Source organism: Schistocerca americana, chromosome 1, assembly GCF_021461395.2.
Source record: "Schistocerca americana isolate TAMUIC-IGC-003095 chromosome 1, iqSchAmer2.1, whole genome shotgun sequence".
NCBI lineage: Eukaryota > Metazoa > Arthropoda > Insecta > Orthoptera > Acrididae > Schistocerca > Schistocerca americana.
The window spans coordinates 1,221,782,503-1,221,798,039 of NC_060119.1; positions in this window are offsets into that span (position 1 = coordinate 1,221,782,503).

A 15,537-nucleotide genomic window follows, 5' to 3' on the forward strand; every position below is an offset into this window, starting at 1 on the left:
TACTGCTTGCTCAATATACAGGTTGAATAACATCGGGGAGAGGCTACAACCCTGTCTCACTCCCTTCCCAACCATTGCTTCCCTTTCATGCCCCTCAACTCTTATAACTGCCATCTCGTTTCTGTCCAAATCGTAAATAGATTTTCGCTCCCTGTATTTTACCCCTGCCACCCTTAGAATTTGAAAGAGAGTATTCCAGTCAACATTGTCAAAAGCTTTCTCTAAGTCTACAAATGCTAGAAACATAGGTTTGACTTTCCTTAATCTATTTTCTAAGATAAGTCGTAGGGTCAGTATTGCCTCACGTGTTCCAACATTTATACGAAATCCAAACTGATCTTCCCTGAGGTCGGCTTCTACCTGTTTCTCCATTCGTCTGTAAAGATTTCGTGTTAGTATCTTGCAGCAGTGGCTTATTAAACTGATAGTGCGGTAATTTTGACACCTGTCAACACCTGCTTTCTTTGAAATTGGAATTATTATATTCTTCTTGAAGTCTGAGGGTATTTCGCCTGTCTCATACATCTTGCTCACCAGATGGTAGAGTTTTGATAGGATTGTCTCTCCCAAGGCTGTCAGTAGTTCTAATGAAATGTTGCCTACTCCCGGGGCCTTGTTTCGCCTTAGGTCTTTCAGTGCTCTGTCAAACTCATCACGCAGTATCAAAGCTCCTATTTCATCTTCATCTACATTCTCTTCCATTTCCATAACATTGTTCTCAAGAACATTGCCCTTGTATAGACCCTCTATATACTCCTTCCACCTCTCTGCTTTCACTTCTTTGCTTAGAACTGGGTTTCCATCTGTTGATATTCATGCAAGTGTAGGGCAGTATCTATCTTACCCCTCATGAGATAATCCTCTAAATCCTTACATTTGTCCTCTAGCCATCCCAGCTTAGCCAGTATGCACTTCCTGCTTATCTCATTTTGAAACGTTTGTATTCCTTTTTGCCTGCTTCATTTACTGCATTTTTGTATTTTCTCCTTTCATCAATTAAATTCAATATCAATTCCGTCACCCAAGGATTTCTATTAGCCCTCGTCTTTTTTAAGTACTTGATCCTCTGCTGCCTTTACTATTTCATCTCTCAAAGCTACCCATTCTTCTTCCACTGTATTTCGCTCCCCCATTCTTGTCAATCGTTCCCTAATGCTCTCCTGAAACTTTCTACAACCTCTGGTTCTTTCAGTTTATCCAGGTCCCATCTCCTCAAATTCCCAACTTTTTCCACTTTCTTCGGTTTTAATCTATAGTGCATAACTAATAGATTGTGGTCAGTGTCCACATCTACCCCTGGGAAAGTCTTACAATTTAAAACCTGGTTCCTAAATCTCTGTCTTACCTTTATGTAATCTGAGACATTCCAGTATCTCAAGGCTTCGTACACGTATACAACCTTCTTTCATGATTCTTGAACCAACTGTTAGCTCTGATTAAGTTATGCTCTGTGCAAAATTCTACCAGGAGGCTACCTCTTTCATTCCTTACCCCCATTCCATATTCACCTACTATGCTTCCTTCTCTTCCTTTTCCTACTATCGAATTCCAGTCACCCATGACTATTAAATTTTCGTCTCCCTTCACTATCTGAATAATTTCTTTTATCTCATCATACATTTCTTCAATCACTTCGTCATCTGCGGAGCTAGTTGGCATATAAACTTGTACTACTGTGGTAGACATGGGCTTCTTATCTATCTTGGCCACAATAATGCGTTCACTATACTGTTCGTAGTAGCTTACCCGCATTCCTATTCTTTTATTCATTATTAAACCTACTCCTGCATTACCCCTATTTGATTTTGTAATTATAACCCTGTATTCATCCGGCTAGAAGTCTTGTTCCTCCTGCCACTGAACGTCACTAATTCCCACTATATCTAACTTTAACCTATCCATTTCCCTTTTTAAATTTTCTAACCTACCTGCCCGATTAAGGAATCTGACATTCCACGCTCCGACCCGTAGAACGCCAGTTTTCTTTCTCCTGATAACAACGTCCTCCCGAGTATTCCCCGCCCGGAGATCCAAATGGGGGACTATTTTAACTACGGAATATTTTAGCCATACAGTAAAGCTGCATGCCCTCGGGAAAAATTACGGCTGTAGTTTCCCCTTGCTTTCAGCATATACATAGTCGTATTTCCTTCCCTCTGTTTACGAGTGGAGCAAGAAAGGAAATGACCAACAAGGGTTCAGTACACCCTCCACCAAGCACCGTATTGTGGCTTCCTGAGAAGGCATTTAGATGTAGGTGCAGGCACGGAAAATTACAGCTGAATTACATCTTTATTAGACAAAATTTCTAGATTAGATATGGGATTGTAAGGCATACCCATGGATAGTTATAGGCTCGGATCACAATTTATAATGGTGAAGAGCAGACTGAAGTTTAAGAAAATCGTACCGAAGAGTGGGCATGGAAGGAAGTGGGATACTGAAGTACTGAGGAAGGACGATTCGCAGTTGAAGTTCACTAAAAATGTCGATATTGCGATAAGGAATAACACAGCGGACAGTTCAGTAGAAGACGAACGGACGTCTTTAAACAAAGCAACCACAGATGTTGGAATGATACACACAGGTATTAGAAAGGTAAATATGAAGAAACCATTGGATATTGAATAAATACTTCAATCGAGTGACGAAAGAAGAAAGTACAAAAATGTTATTCAGGAATACAGAAATACTAGTTCCTTAGGAAAGATAGAAATAAGAAGTAGAGCGAAGCCTAGGCGAAATGCCTGCAGGAAAAATGTGAAGAGATATTAAACGAAATGATCATCTGAAAGACTGACTCAGCATATAGAAAAGTCGAAACGACCTTTCGCGAAATTAAAATCAAGTGCGTCATCATTATGAAGGTAATGGAAATTCCACTATTATATTCCGAGAAGAGATCGGTTAGGTGAAAAGCGTACGCTGGTGGCCCTTGCGAAGAGGATATGATGATGTAGAAGAAGAAATTGGTGGCCGAGCGGTTCTGGCGCTACGGTCTGGAACCGCGCGACCGCTACGGTCGCAGGTTCGGATCCTGCCTCGGGCATGGATGTGTGTGTTGTCCTTGGGTTAGTTAGGTTTAAGTAGTTCTAAGTTCTAGAGGACTTATGACCTCAGCAGTTGAGTCCCATAGTGCTCAGAGCCATTTCAACCATTTGAAGAAATTGGAGTCGATACAGAAGACATTCACGAAATGGTTCAAATGGCTCTGAGCACTATGGGACTTAACATCTGTGGTCATCAGTCCCCTAGAACTTAGAACTACTTAAACCTAACTAACCTAAGGACGTCACACACACCCATGCCCGAGGCAGGATTCGAACCTGCGACCGTAGCAGTCGCGCGCTTCCGGACTGAGCGCCTAGAACCGCTAGACCACCGCGGCCGGCTAGACATTCACGCTCCGTGGTCTAGGGATAGCATCTTTCATTACTAATCAAAACGTTCTCGGTTCTGGATTTAAATCCTGCCACAGCTTAAATTTTGAGCAAATATCATTCGCGTTGGCTGCCGAAGACTTCCAGCATAAGAAGTCAAACAGAGTGGAGGAGCGGACGTAGGTTCAGAGGACACTCTCTTGCCCTTGGGGTGGGAAACTGACACTAAAAGGCGAAAGAATCAGCAATGATCAGCCGCATCAGGATGCAGAAGGCAATGAAGACCACTGCATTAAAGACACAAAATGTGTGTACATATGACACGATACTCGCTCTATCGGCGAAAGATTGCGGAATAGTTCCCCATTCGGATCTCCGACAAGGGATTGCATTGAGTCAGGTCTCCATGACTATGAGAAAAAGTTGGAATAACGGACCAAAGGATAACGTTCTACGGGTAGTGGCGTGAAATGCCAGAATTATGAACGTGGCAGGGAAGCCAAAAAACCTGAAAATCGAAATGATAAAGAACAATCTCCATATAGTGGCGAAAAGTGAATTGGAATGAGTATAGGGTAGTATCAACAGCAGCAGAAAAAGCAGTAAGAGCAGTAAGATTCGTCGTTAATAGGAAGGTAGTGCAGAGAGTGACTTACTGTGCACAGTGTAGTGACAGGATTTTTCTCATCAGAATCGACAGCAAACCAACACCTACAACAATAGTTCAAGGGTACATTCCAACGTCACAAGCAGAAGCTGAAGAGAGAGAGAAAGATATTCATATCACTTCTCCACTGAAAAATTCAGCTGTGTGGTCCACATAAAATAATCATTATTCTTGAATGAGATTTTCACTCTGCAGCGGAGTGTGCGCTGATATGAAACTTCCTGGCAGATTATAACTGTGTGCCGGACCGAGACTCAGACTCGGGACCTTTGCCTTTCGCGGGCAAGTGCAGTTTCATATCAGCGCACACTCCGCTGCAGAGTGAAAAATCTCATTCTGGAAAGATCCCCCAGGCTGTGGCTAAGCCATGTCTCCGCAATATCCTTTCTTTCAGGTGTGCTAGTTCTGCAAGGTTCGCAGGAGAGCTTCTGTAAAGTATGGAAGGTAGGAGATGAGGTACTGGCAGAAGTAAAGCTGTGAGGAGGGGGCGAGAGTTGTGCTTGGGTAGCTCAGTTGGTAGAGTACTTGCCCGCGAAAGGCATAGGTCCTGAGTTCGAGTCTCGGTCCGGCACATAGTTTTAATCAGCCAGGAAGTTTCATTATTATTCTTGTCAACAACTTGGGTGGATGAGCTGTTAACCTGATTGTGCGATAATTCTCGCACTTGTCGGCTCTTGCTATTTTCGGAAGTGTGCGCATGATTGTTTCCGAAAGTGTGATGGTATATCGCTAGTATCATACATTTTACACACCACCATGAATAGTCTTTTTGTTGCCACTTCCCCCAGTGATTCCGATGGAATGTTATCTATCCATTCTTCCTTATTTGATCTTAAGTTTTCCAAACCTCTTTCAAATTCTGATCTTAATACTGTATCCTCTGTCCCTTCCCTATACGTATGTGTACTCTTTCCACCTTGTATTGACGTTGCTACATCCTGAGTCAGTTCTTCGGACAACCATTTCTTTTTCGATTTCATCACATTTTTCACGCAGCCATTTCGCCTTAGCTTCCCTGCACTTCCTACTTATTTCATTCATTAGTGATTTCTATTTCTGTATTACTAAATTTTCTTGAACGTTATTTTACTTCCTTCTTTCGTCGATCAACTGAAGTATTTCTTGTGTTACCCAAGGTTTCTTACGCAGTTACCTTCCTTGTACGTATGTTTTCCTTCCCAACTTCTGTGAAAAACCTTTTCCGGGGATGCCCATTCTTCTTCAACTGAACTGCTTTCTGAGCTTTTCACTATCGGAGAACTTCAAGTGTATCTCTTCATTCCTTAGTACTTCCGTATCCCACTTCTTTGAGCACTGATTCTTCCTCAGCAGTCTCATAAACTTTAGCCTACTCTTCATGACTACTGAACTGTGATCAGGTCCTCACAATCTGCATCTGTCTATCTTACAATCTATATTATCACCTTTCAATCCAGTATCTGATTTCGAAATCTCTGACTGACCATGATGTTACCTAACTGAAATCTTCCCTTATCTAGCGGCTTTTTCCACGTACTCCTCTTCCTATTGTGATTCTTGAACAGAATATTCTATATTTATTGTATTGCAGAACTCAATTAGTCTTTCTTATCTCTCTCATTCCTGCTACCGTCCCGTAACCCGTTCTTTTACTCCTTTCCTTACAACCGTTCCAATCCCCCCTGAGTGTTAGATTTTCATCTCCCAGCATTCACTGTTCAAACCCCGCGCTCCCTTATGTCACATTGGGCCGGCCTGTGTGGCCGTGCGGTTCTAGGCGCTTCAGTCTGGAACCGCGTGACCGCTACGGTCGCAGGTTCGAATCCTGCCTCGGGCATGGATGTGTGTGATGTCCTTAGGTTAGTTAGGTTTAAGTAGTTCTAAGTTCTAGGGGACTGATGACCACAGATGTTAAGTCCCATAGTGCTCAGAGCCATTTGAACCATTTTTATGTCAAATTCCCAATGATCTCTGGTTATATGCTTATCTAATTTGTTCAGAATTTTAAAAGAATGATTGGAAGAGGTGCTGGTAATGTTAAATTACACAGTATGAGGAACATAAAACTGGCACAAAAAATATACAATACGCTAACAGGATTGACTGTTTATAATGAACGTCTTATTCGTAATGATTCACCTTATACACATGTAAGTTTGGCAGCATGCTGACTATTTACTAGTTTTCATTCTCTTTAAAAAAACACATGTGACTTAGTAATTCCTACCTTATTCATATGTAAGTTTTGCTACAAGCTAAATATTTACGAGTTTTGTTTCCCTTTAAAAAAACACAAGTGACTTAGTAATTCATAGGCATACCTTTTACACATTATAAAAATACAAATTCTTCTGTGGAATACACGGAACTGCCAAGGAGAAGCTTTTCCTGTTTGTTTTCAAGTTTAATTCTGTTCTCTATCAGATGTTTAGCGTAATGGGTGTGTGAACAGAAATTTTGGTGGCAGCTTCGTGTACCCCTTTTTGTGAGACAAGCTTAGTATGGAGTCATGAATGTCATTATTACTTCTGTTACGTAGTACTGTCCAGAGTTCGATGGATTTCTGAAATTAATGCATAATATCGAGAGGGTATATAGAGAAAGAGCGCGTAACAATGTAGACGTTTAATAAGGGAAGCGCATAGGGAGTGGACGAAAGTATAGAAACACCGAGGAAAAATGCATGTTTGAACGTAAGTGCCGATGCTATCCAAGTGCCGATGCTATCCATGCCTGCCGGTTGTAATGCTGTGTTTGACCACGAACAGTACTTGTGCAAAGTTCTCAATCCGTTGCAAGTGTTATTCATCGTCTTAACAGTGTTCTGTGTAGCTGTGAGTGCGTAATGTCAGAGGTCAGTGCATTCTAAGGTCGGCAAATTGTTGGTGTTCTTTTGCTGGGTGATTGCTTAACCAAGGTAGCCAAAGTGTTTTGGCCTTTCACAGGGCACCATATCGAAGATCTATACCGCATATAGAGGAAGCGGAAAAACGTCATCCACCAAGTTGCCACATGGACGAAAGTGAGGGTTGAGTGATCATGACGGACGGTCATTCAAGAAGATTGTGGCGAAAAATAAGAAGATGCCACTCATTGCAGAACTAAATGCCAAACCCGCAAAAACTGTCAGCAAAAAATCAGCACGAAGGGAGCTCCATAAGCAGGGAATAGCAGGGCGAGCTGCAATACCAGAATCACACATCAGTGATGCAAACTCACACAGGGAAACGTGGTGCCTAAGCCATAAAACGTGGAGTCTGCAGCAATCAAAGAATGTCATTTAATCCTATGAGTTTTTGAGATTGTTTCTAGCTTCTGGCAGAGTTGACGTCCCAAAAGAAAATCATGGCAGGGATTCGGTGGTGAAGTGGGCAGTCATATCGTTGTATTCCATGTTGTTGTTGTGGTCTTCAGTCCTGAGACTGGTTTGATGCAGCTCTCCCGGGGTCACGAATTTTCTCTGCCTCGTGATGACTGGGTGTTGTGAGATGTCCTTAGGTTAGTTAGGTTTATGTAGTTCTAAGTTCTAGGGGACTGATGACCATAGATGTTAAGTCCCATAGTGCTCAGAGCCATGCAGCTCTCCATGATACTCGATCCTCTGCAAGCTTCTTCATCTCCCGATACGTACTACAGCCTACATCCTTCTGAATCTGTTTAGTGTATTGATCTCTTCGTCTCCATCTACGATTTTTACCCTCCACGCTGCCCTCCAATACTAAATTGGTGATCCCTTGATGCCTCAGAACATGTCCTACCAACCGATCCCTTCTTCTAGTCAAGTTGTGCCACAAACTCTTCTTCTCCCCAATCCTATTCAATACTTCCTCATTAGTTACGTGATCTACCCAACTAATCTTCAGCAATCTTCTGTAGCACCACATTTCAAAGGCTTCTATTCTCTTCTTGTCCAGACTATTTATCGTCCATGTTTCACTTCCATACATGGCTACACTCCATACAAATACTTTCAGAAACGACTTCCTGACATTTAAATCTATACTCGATGTTAACAAATTTCTCTTCTTCAGAAACGCTTTCCTTGCCATTGCCAGTCTATATTTTATATCCTCTCTACTTCGACCATCATCAGTTACTTTGCTCCCCAAATAGCAAAACTCCTTTACTACTTTAAGTGTCTCATTTCCTAATCTAATTCCCTCAGCATCGCCCGACTTAATTCGACTACATTCCATTATCCTCGTTTCGCTTTAGTTGATGTACATCTTATCCCCTCCTTTCAAGATACTGTCCATTCCGTTCAACTGCTCTTCCAAGTCCTTTGCTGTCTCTGACAGAATTACAATGTCATCGGCAAACCTTAAAGTTTTTATTTCTTCTCCATGCATTTTCATGCCTACTCCAAATTTTTCTTTTGTTTCCTTTACTGCTTGCTCAATACACAGAGTGAATAACATCGGGGAGAGGCTAAAACCCTGTCTCACTCCCTTCCCAACCACCTTCCACGTCCCTCGACTCTTATAACTGCCATCTGGTTTCTGTACAAATTGTAAATAGCCTTTCGCTCCCTGTAATTTACCCCTGCCACCTTCAGAATTTGAAAGAGAGTATTCCAGTCAACATTGTCAAAAGCTTTATCCAAATCTACAAATGCTAGAAACGTAGGTTTGCCTTTTCTTAATCTAGCTTCTAAGATAAGTCGTAGGGTCAGTATTGCCTCACGTGTTCCTATATTTCTACGGAATCCAAACTGATCTTCCCCGAGGTCGGCTTCTACCAGTTTTTCCATTCGTCTGTACAGAATTCGCGTTAGTATTTTGCAGCCGTGACTTATTAAACTGATAGTTCGGTAATTTTCACATCCGTCAACACCTGCTTTCTTTGGGATTGGAATTATTATATTCTTCTTGAGGTCTGAGGGTATTTCGGCTGTCTCATACATCTTGCTCACCAGATGGTAGAGTTTTGACAGTACTGGCTCTCCCAAGGCTGTCAGTAGTTCTAATCGAATGTTGTCTACTCCCGTGGCCTTGTTTTGACTTTGGTCTTTCAGTGCTCTGTCAAATTCTTCACGCAGTATCATATCTCCCATTTAACCTTCATCTACTTCCTCTTCCATTTCCATAATATTGTCCTCAAGAACATCGCCCTTGTATAGTCCCTCCACCTTTCTGCTTTCCCTTCTTTGCTTAGAACTGGGTTTCCATCTGAGCTGTTGATATTCATACAATTGGTTCTCTTTTCTCCAAAGGTCTCTTTAATTTTCCTGTAGGCAGTATCTATCTTACCCCTAGTGAGGTAAGCTTCTACATCCTTACATTTGCCCTCTAGCCATGCCTGCTTAGCCATTTTGCACTTCCTGTCAATCTCATTTTTGAGACCTTTGTATTCCTTTTTCCCTGCTTCATTTACTGCATTTTTATATTTTCTCCTTGCATCAGTTAAATTCAGTATTTCTTCTGTCACCCAAGGATTTCTACTACCCCTCGTTTTTTTTACCTACTTGATCCCCTGCTGCCTTCACCACTTCATCCCTCAAAGCTATCCATTCTTCTTCTACTGTATTTCTTTCCCCCATTCTTGTCAATTGTTCCTTTATGCTCTTCCTGAAACTCTCTACAACCTCTGGTACTTTCAGTTTATCCAGGTCCCATCTCCCCATATTCACACCTTTTTGCAGTTTCTTCAGTTTTAATCTACAGTTCATAACCACTAGATTGTGGTCAGAGTCCACATCTGCCCCTGGAAATGTCTTACAATTTAAAACCTGGTTCCTAAATCTCTGTCTTACCATTATATAATCTATCTTATGTCTTCTAGTATCTCCAGGGTTCTTCCATGTATACAACCTTCTTTCATGATTCTTGTACCAAGTGTTAGCTATGATTAAGTTATGCTCTGCGCAAAATTCTACCAGGCGGCTTCCTCTTTCATTTCTTAGCCCCAATCCATATTCACCTACTATGTTTCCTTCTCTCCCTCTTCCTACTCTCGAATTCCAATCACCCATGACTATTAAATTTTCGTCTCCCTTCACTACCTGAATAATTTCTTTTATCTCATCATACATTTCATCAATTTCTTGGTCATCTGCAGAGCTAGTTGGCATATAAACTTGTACTACTGTTGTAGGCGTGGGCTTCGTGTCTATCTTGGCCACAATAATGCGTTCACTATACTGTTTGTAGTAGCTTACCCGCACTCCTATTTTTTTATTCATTATTAAACCTACTTCTGCATTACCCCTATTTGATTTTGTATTTATAACCCTGTATTCACCTGACCAAAAGTCTTGTTCCTCCTGCCACCGAACTTCGATAATTCCCACTATATCTAACTTTAACCTATCTATTTCCCTTTTTAAATTTTCTAATCTACCTGCCCGATTAAGGGACCTGACATTCCACGCTCCGATCCGTAGAACGCTAGTTTTCTTTCTCCTGATAACGACATCCTCCTAAGTAGTCCCCGCCCGGAGATCCTAATGGGGGACTATTTTACCTCCGGAATATTTTACCCATGAGGACGCCATCATCATTTATCCATACAGTAAAGCTGCATGCCCTCGGGAAAAATTACGGCCGTAGTTTCCCCTTGCTTTCAGCCGTTCGCAGTACCAGCACTGCAAGGCCGTTTTGGTTAATGTTACAAGGCCAGATCAGTCAATCATCCAGACTGTTGCCACTACTGAAAAGGCTGCTGCCCCTCTTCAGGAACCATACGTTTGTCTGGCCTCTCAACGGATACCCCTCCGTTGTGGTTGCACCTACGGTACGCCTATCTGTGTCGCTGAGGCACGCAAGCCTCCCCACCAACGGCAAGGTTTATGGTTCGTGGGGGGGGGGGGGGTTGTATTGCATAGGTCCAACGATGAGATGGACCTGAAGAGCCAAAATGATTCGATCTTGCAGAGTAATCATTGTATTCCATAGGCCCAATGATTACTCTGCAAGGTCGAACCATTTTGGCTGTTCAGGTCCATCTCATGGTACAATGTTTGATGTTTGTTCCCTAATGGTGATGCTGTGTTCCAAGACAGGGCCCATGCTCACACAGTTCGCATCCTCCACGGCATGAACTGTAGCTTCTTCACTGGCCGCCACTGTCAATTTGGAGAAAAGGGTGCTTGACCGATGTCCACCTCCAACACTATTACCTTCACTTGCCAGAATGGTGTACGATTCTCTTGAAAACCATATAGTACCCGTATTTATCCTTTCCGAGACGACTGGAAGTTATTTTGAATCGCAACGGGTATCCTGCACCGCATTAGGCATTACACACTGAAACACCAAAGAAACTGGTACAGGCATGGGTATTCAAATACAAAGCTATGTAAACAGGCAGAATACGGCGCTGCGGTCGGCAATGCCTACATAAGACAATAACTGTCTGGCGCAGTTGTTACGTCGGTTATTGCTGCTACAATAGCAGGTTATCAAGATTTTACTGAGTCTGAACGTGGTGTAATAGTCGGCGCACGAGCGATGGGACACAGCATCTCCGATGTAGGGATGAAGTGGGGATTGTTCCGTACGACCACTTCACGAGTGTACCTTGAACGTCAGGAATCCGGTAAAAAATTAAATCTCTGACATCGCGGAGGCCAGAAAAAAGATCCTGCAAGAACGTGTCCAACGACGAGTGAAGAGAATCGTTCAACGTGACAGAAATGCAGCCCTTCCGAAACTGCTGCAGATTTCAATGCTGGGACATCAACAAGTGTTAGCGTGCGAATTCAACAAAACATCATCGATATGAGCTTTCGGAATCGAAGGCCAACTCGTTTACCCTTGATGACTGCAAGACACAAAGCCTTACGCCTCGCCTGGGCCTGTCAACACCGACATTGGACTGTCGATGACTGGAAACATGTTGCCTGATCGAACGAGTCTCGTTTCAAATTGTATCGAGCGGATGGACGTGTATGAGTATAGAGACAAATGGTTCAAATGGCTCTGAGCACTATGGGACTCAACTGCTGTGGTCATCAGTCCCCTAGAACTTAGAACTACTTAAACCTAACTAACCTAAGGACATCACACACATCCATGCCCGAGGCAGGATTCGAACCTGCGACCGTAGCAGCCGCACGGTTCGGGACTGCGCGCCTAGATATAGAGACAGCCTCATGAATCCATGGACCGTGCATGTCAGCAGGGGGCTGTTCAAGCTGATGGAGTCCCTGTAATGGTGTGGGGCGTGTGCAGTTGGAGTCATATGGGACCCTTTATACGTCTGGATACGACTCAGACAGCTGACACGTACGTAAGCATCCTGCCTGATCACCGGCATTCATTCATGTTCATTGTGCATTCCGACGGGATTGGGAAACTGCAGCAGGAAAATGCGATCCCCACACGTCCAGAATTCCTACAGAATGTCTCCAAGAATTCTCTTCTGAGTTTAAACGCTTCCGCTGGCTACGAAACTCCCCAGATATGACCATTATTGAGCATATATGGGATGCCTTGCAATGTGCTCTTCAGAAGAGATCTCCGCCCCCTCGTACTCTTATGGATTTATGGGCAGTCCTGCAGTTTTGTTGCTTCCGTACTTTTTTCCAACCCCGTGCATTCAACAGACCACCGACAATGCTCATGTTTCGCACGGTTGTTGCTCATAAATGTATCTAAAGAATGATGCTCTAGTACGACAAACTTTTCAGGATTTGTACAGTCGGAAGATTAGTTTTGTAGCTACGTCCATGGTTATCGTTTTCATCGTATTGTCGCCCTCTACAATTTTTAATCCCCACACATTCCTTCATTACCAAACTGACGATTCCTTCATGTCTCAGAATGTGTCGTATCAACTGATCTCTTAGTCAAGCGTTGCCACAAATTTTCTTTTTTCTCAATTAGATTTAATACCTCCTCATTAGTCATTCGGCGGCCGTAGTGGCCGAGCGGTTCTAGGCGCTTGAGTCTGGAACCGCGTGACCGCTACGGTCGCAGGTTCGAATCCTGCCTCGGGCATGGATGTGTGTGATGTCCTTAGGTTAGTTAGGTTTAAGTAGTTCTAAGTTCTAGGGGACTGATGACCTCAGAAGTTAAGTCCCATAGTGCTCAGAGCCATTTGAACCATTAGTCATTCGATCTACCCATATAAACTCAGCATTCCTCTTTATCATCACATTTCAAATGCATATTTTCTGTTCTTGTCTGAACTACTTATCGTCTACGTTTCACTTCCATACAAAGTTAATCTCTACCTTCAGAATAGACGTCCTAACACTTAAATGTGCATTAGATATTAACAAATCCCCCTTTTTCTGAAATTCTTTTCTTGCTATACGTAGCGCGCATTTTCTATCCTCTCTACTTCGGCCACATCAGTTCTTTGGCTGCTCAAATAGCAAAACCTCAAATACTACCTTTAGTGTCTGATTTCCTAATCATATCAGTTCAACATCACTGTATATAGTTCGGCTACATCGTACTTGCATTACTTTTGGTGACGTTCATCTTATAATCTCTTTGCAAGACGCTATCCATTCCGTTCAACCGTTCTACAAAGTTCTCTGTTGCCACTAACAAAATTCAGCGTCATCGACAAGCCTCAAAAGTTTTATTTCTTCTACCTATACTTTATTCCTCTCTCTCCAAATTTTTCCTTGGTTTCTCGTCCACTGTAGAGATTGAATAACACCCAACCATCCGTTATGGCCGAGCGGTTCTAGGCGCTTCAGTTTTGAACCGCGCTGCTGTTACGGTCGCCGGTTCGAATCCTGTCTCAGGCATGGATGTGATGTCCTTAGGTTAGTTAGGTTTAAGTAGTTCTAATTCTAGGGGACTGATGACCTCAGATGTTAAGTCCCATAGTGCTTAGAGCCATTTCAGCCCTTGTTTGAATAAACCCTGTCTCACTACCTTCTCGACCACTGTTCCCCTTTCATGTTCCTCGACTCTTACGACTACGGTACGTAAGGTGTTTCGGTAAACAAATGTTCATTTCATCGTCATCCTTCGCTACACCCCTTTGGCCGCATGATGTGTTGGATGCTGTGACGGTACCTGTCGTCGGGTAGCTCGAACAACCCCCGTGACGTTCCAGAAGCGGTGTTGCTGCTCGTAATGCAGTAAGATGAGACGGGCGCGGGGCGGAGCGTGGGTGGTGCAGACAAGTACCAGCCAGAGTAAACCGGCCGCCGTCAGTGGCAACGCCCCCCAGGGGGCAGCAGCGCCGCCATAATGCCGGCGCATCCTCATTCAGCTCACGTAGTGGCGGGTCCATGACGGAAACCGGAGCTTAGGTGGACTCTTGGGGCTGAAAGTAAAGTTTTCGGCAAGAAAGTCTGATCACCCGGGAGGTGCGGGATCTCCCTCGCCCACCCCAGGCGCTGTCCGTGAGGGTTGTCGCTAACAGGGCCCTCCCCCGCAAACTGCGAGACGACGTCCTCCCCCCAACTTCCCCCTAGATCGCCTTGCTCGGCTAATGCTTCTCATAATTTACTGCGACTTACGTACACCACCCCCAGTCGTCGCACACTAATTGACGTGATAAATGATCTGCGAGGGATGGACATAAATTTTTAATTATCACCTCTAAAAAAATCAAGTTATGACCATGAAACTTGTTGACGGAGTTAATCGTTCTCTACATGTTCGCCTTTCAATGAGACACATTTTCCCCCACCTTGGATGCTTGTCCCAGACCCTGCAAGTTTACTGCTCAGGAAAGTTCCATCTCGAAACCATCTCGGAGTTCTAGAAACGCTTGCTACGCAATGCTTTCTGCGTCCCAGAAAATAGGAAGAAGTCAGTGGAAGTCATGTGAGGAGAATACGTGCGCCAGTCAAATTTTGCTAGCCCAAGGTAGTAGCTAGGCCTTTGTCCTGAAGCAAAACGCCCGCCGGGACAGCTTCCTATGACGTCTCGTTGTGAGAGACCAATAATATCAATTCACAATCATTTTTCCCTTTTTTCATGCAAACAAGCTATGGCTCTCCCTCTCTGCCATCACGAACACAGTTTGAAATGCGGGAATGCTCTATTTTCTTTCATGAACTGCGTCATTCACGCCGGTTGAATGAGAATAAAACAAATTCTGCACCCGCAGTGTACTGAAACGAGTTGTTGTCGTTGTGGTCTTCAGTCTGGAGACTGGTTTGATGCAGCTTTCCATGGTATTCTATCCTGTGCAAGCTTCTTTATCTCCCAGTACCTACTGCAAACTACATCCTTCTGAATCTGCTTAGTTTATTCATTTCTTGGTCTCCCTCTACAATTTTTACCCTCCACGCTGCCCTCCAATACTAAATTGGTCATCCCTTGATGCCTCAGAACATGTCCTACCAACCGATCCCTTCTTCTAGTCAAGTTGTGCCGCAAATTTCTTTTCTCCCCAGTTCTATTCAATACCTCCTCATTAGTTATGTGGTCTACCCATCCAATCTTCAGCATACTTCTGCAGCATCACATTTCAAAAGCTTTTGTTCTCTTCTTGTCCAAACTATTTATCGTTCATGTTTCACTTCCATACATGGCTACACTCCATAAAAATACTTTCAGAAATGTCTTCCTGACATTTAAATCTATACTCGATGTT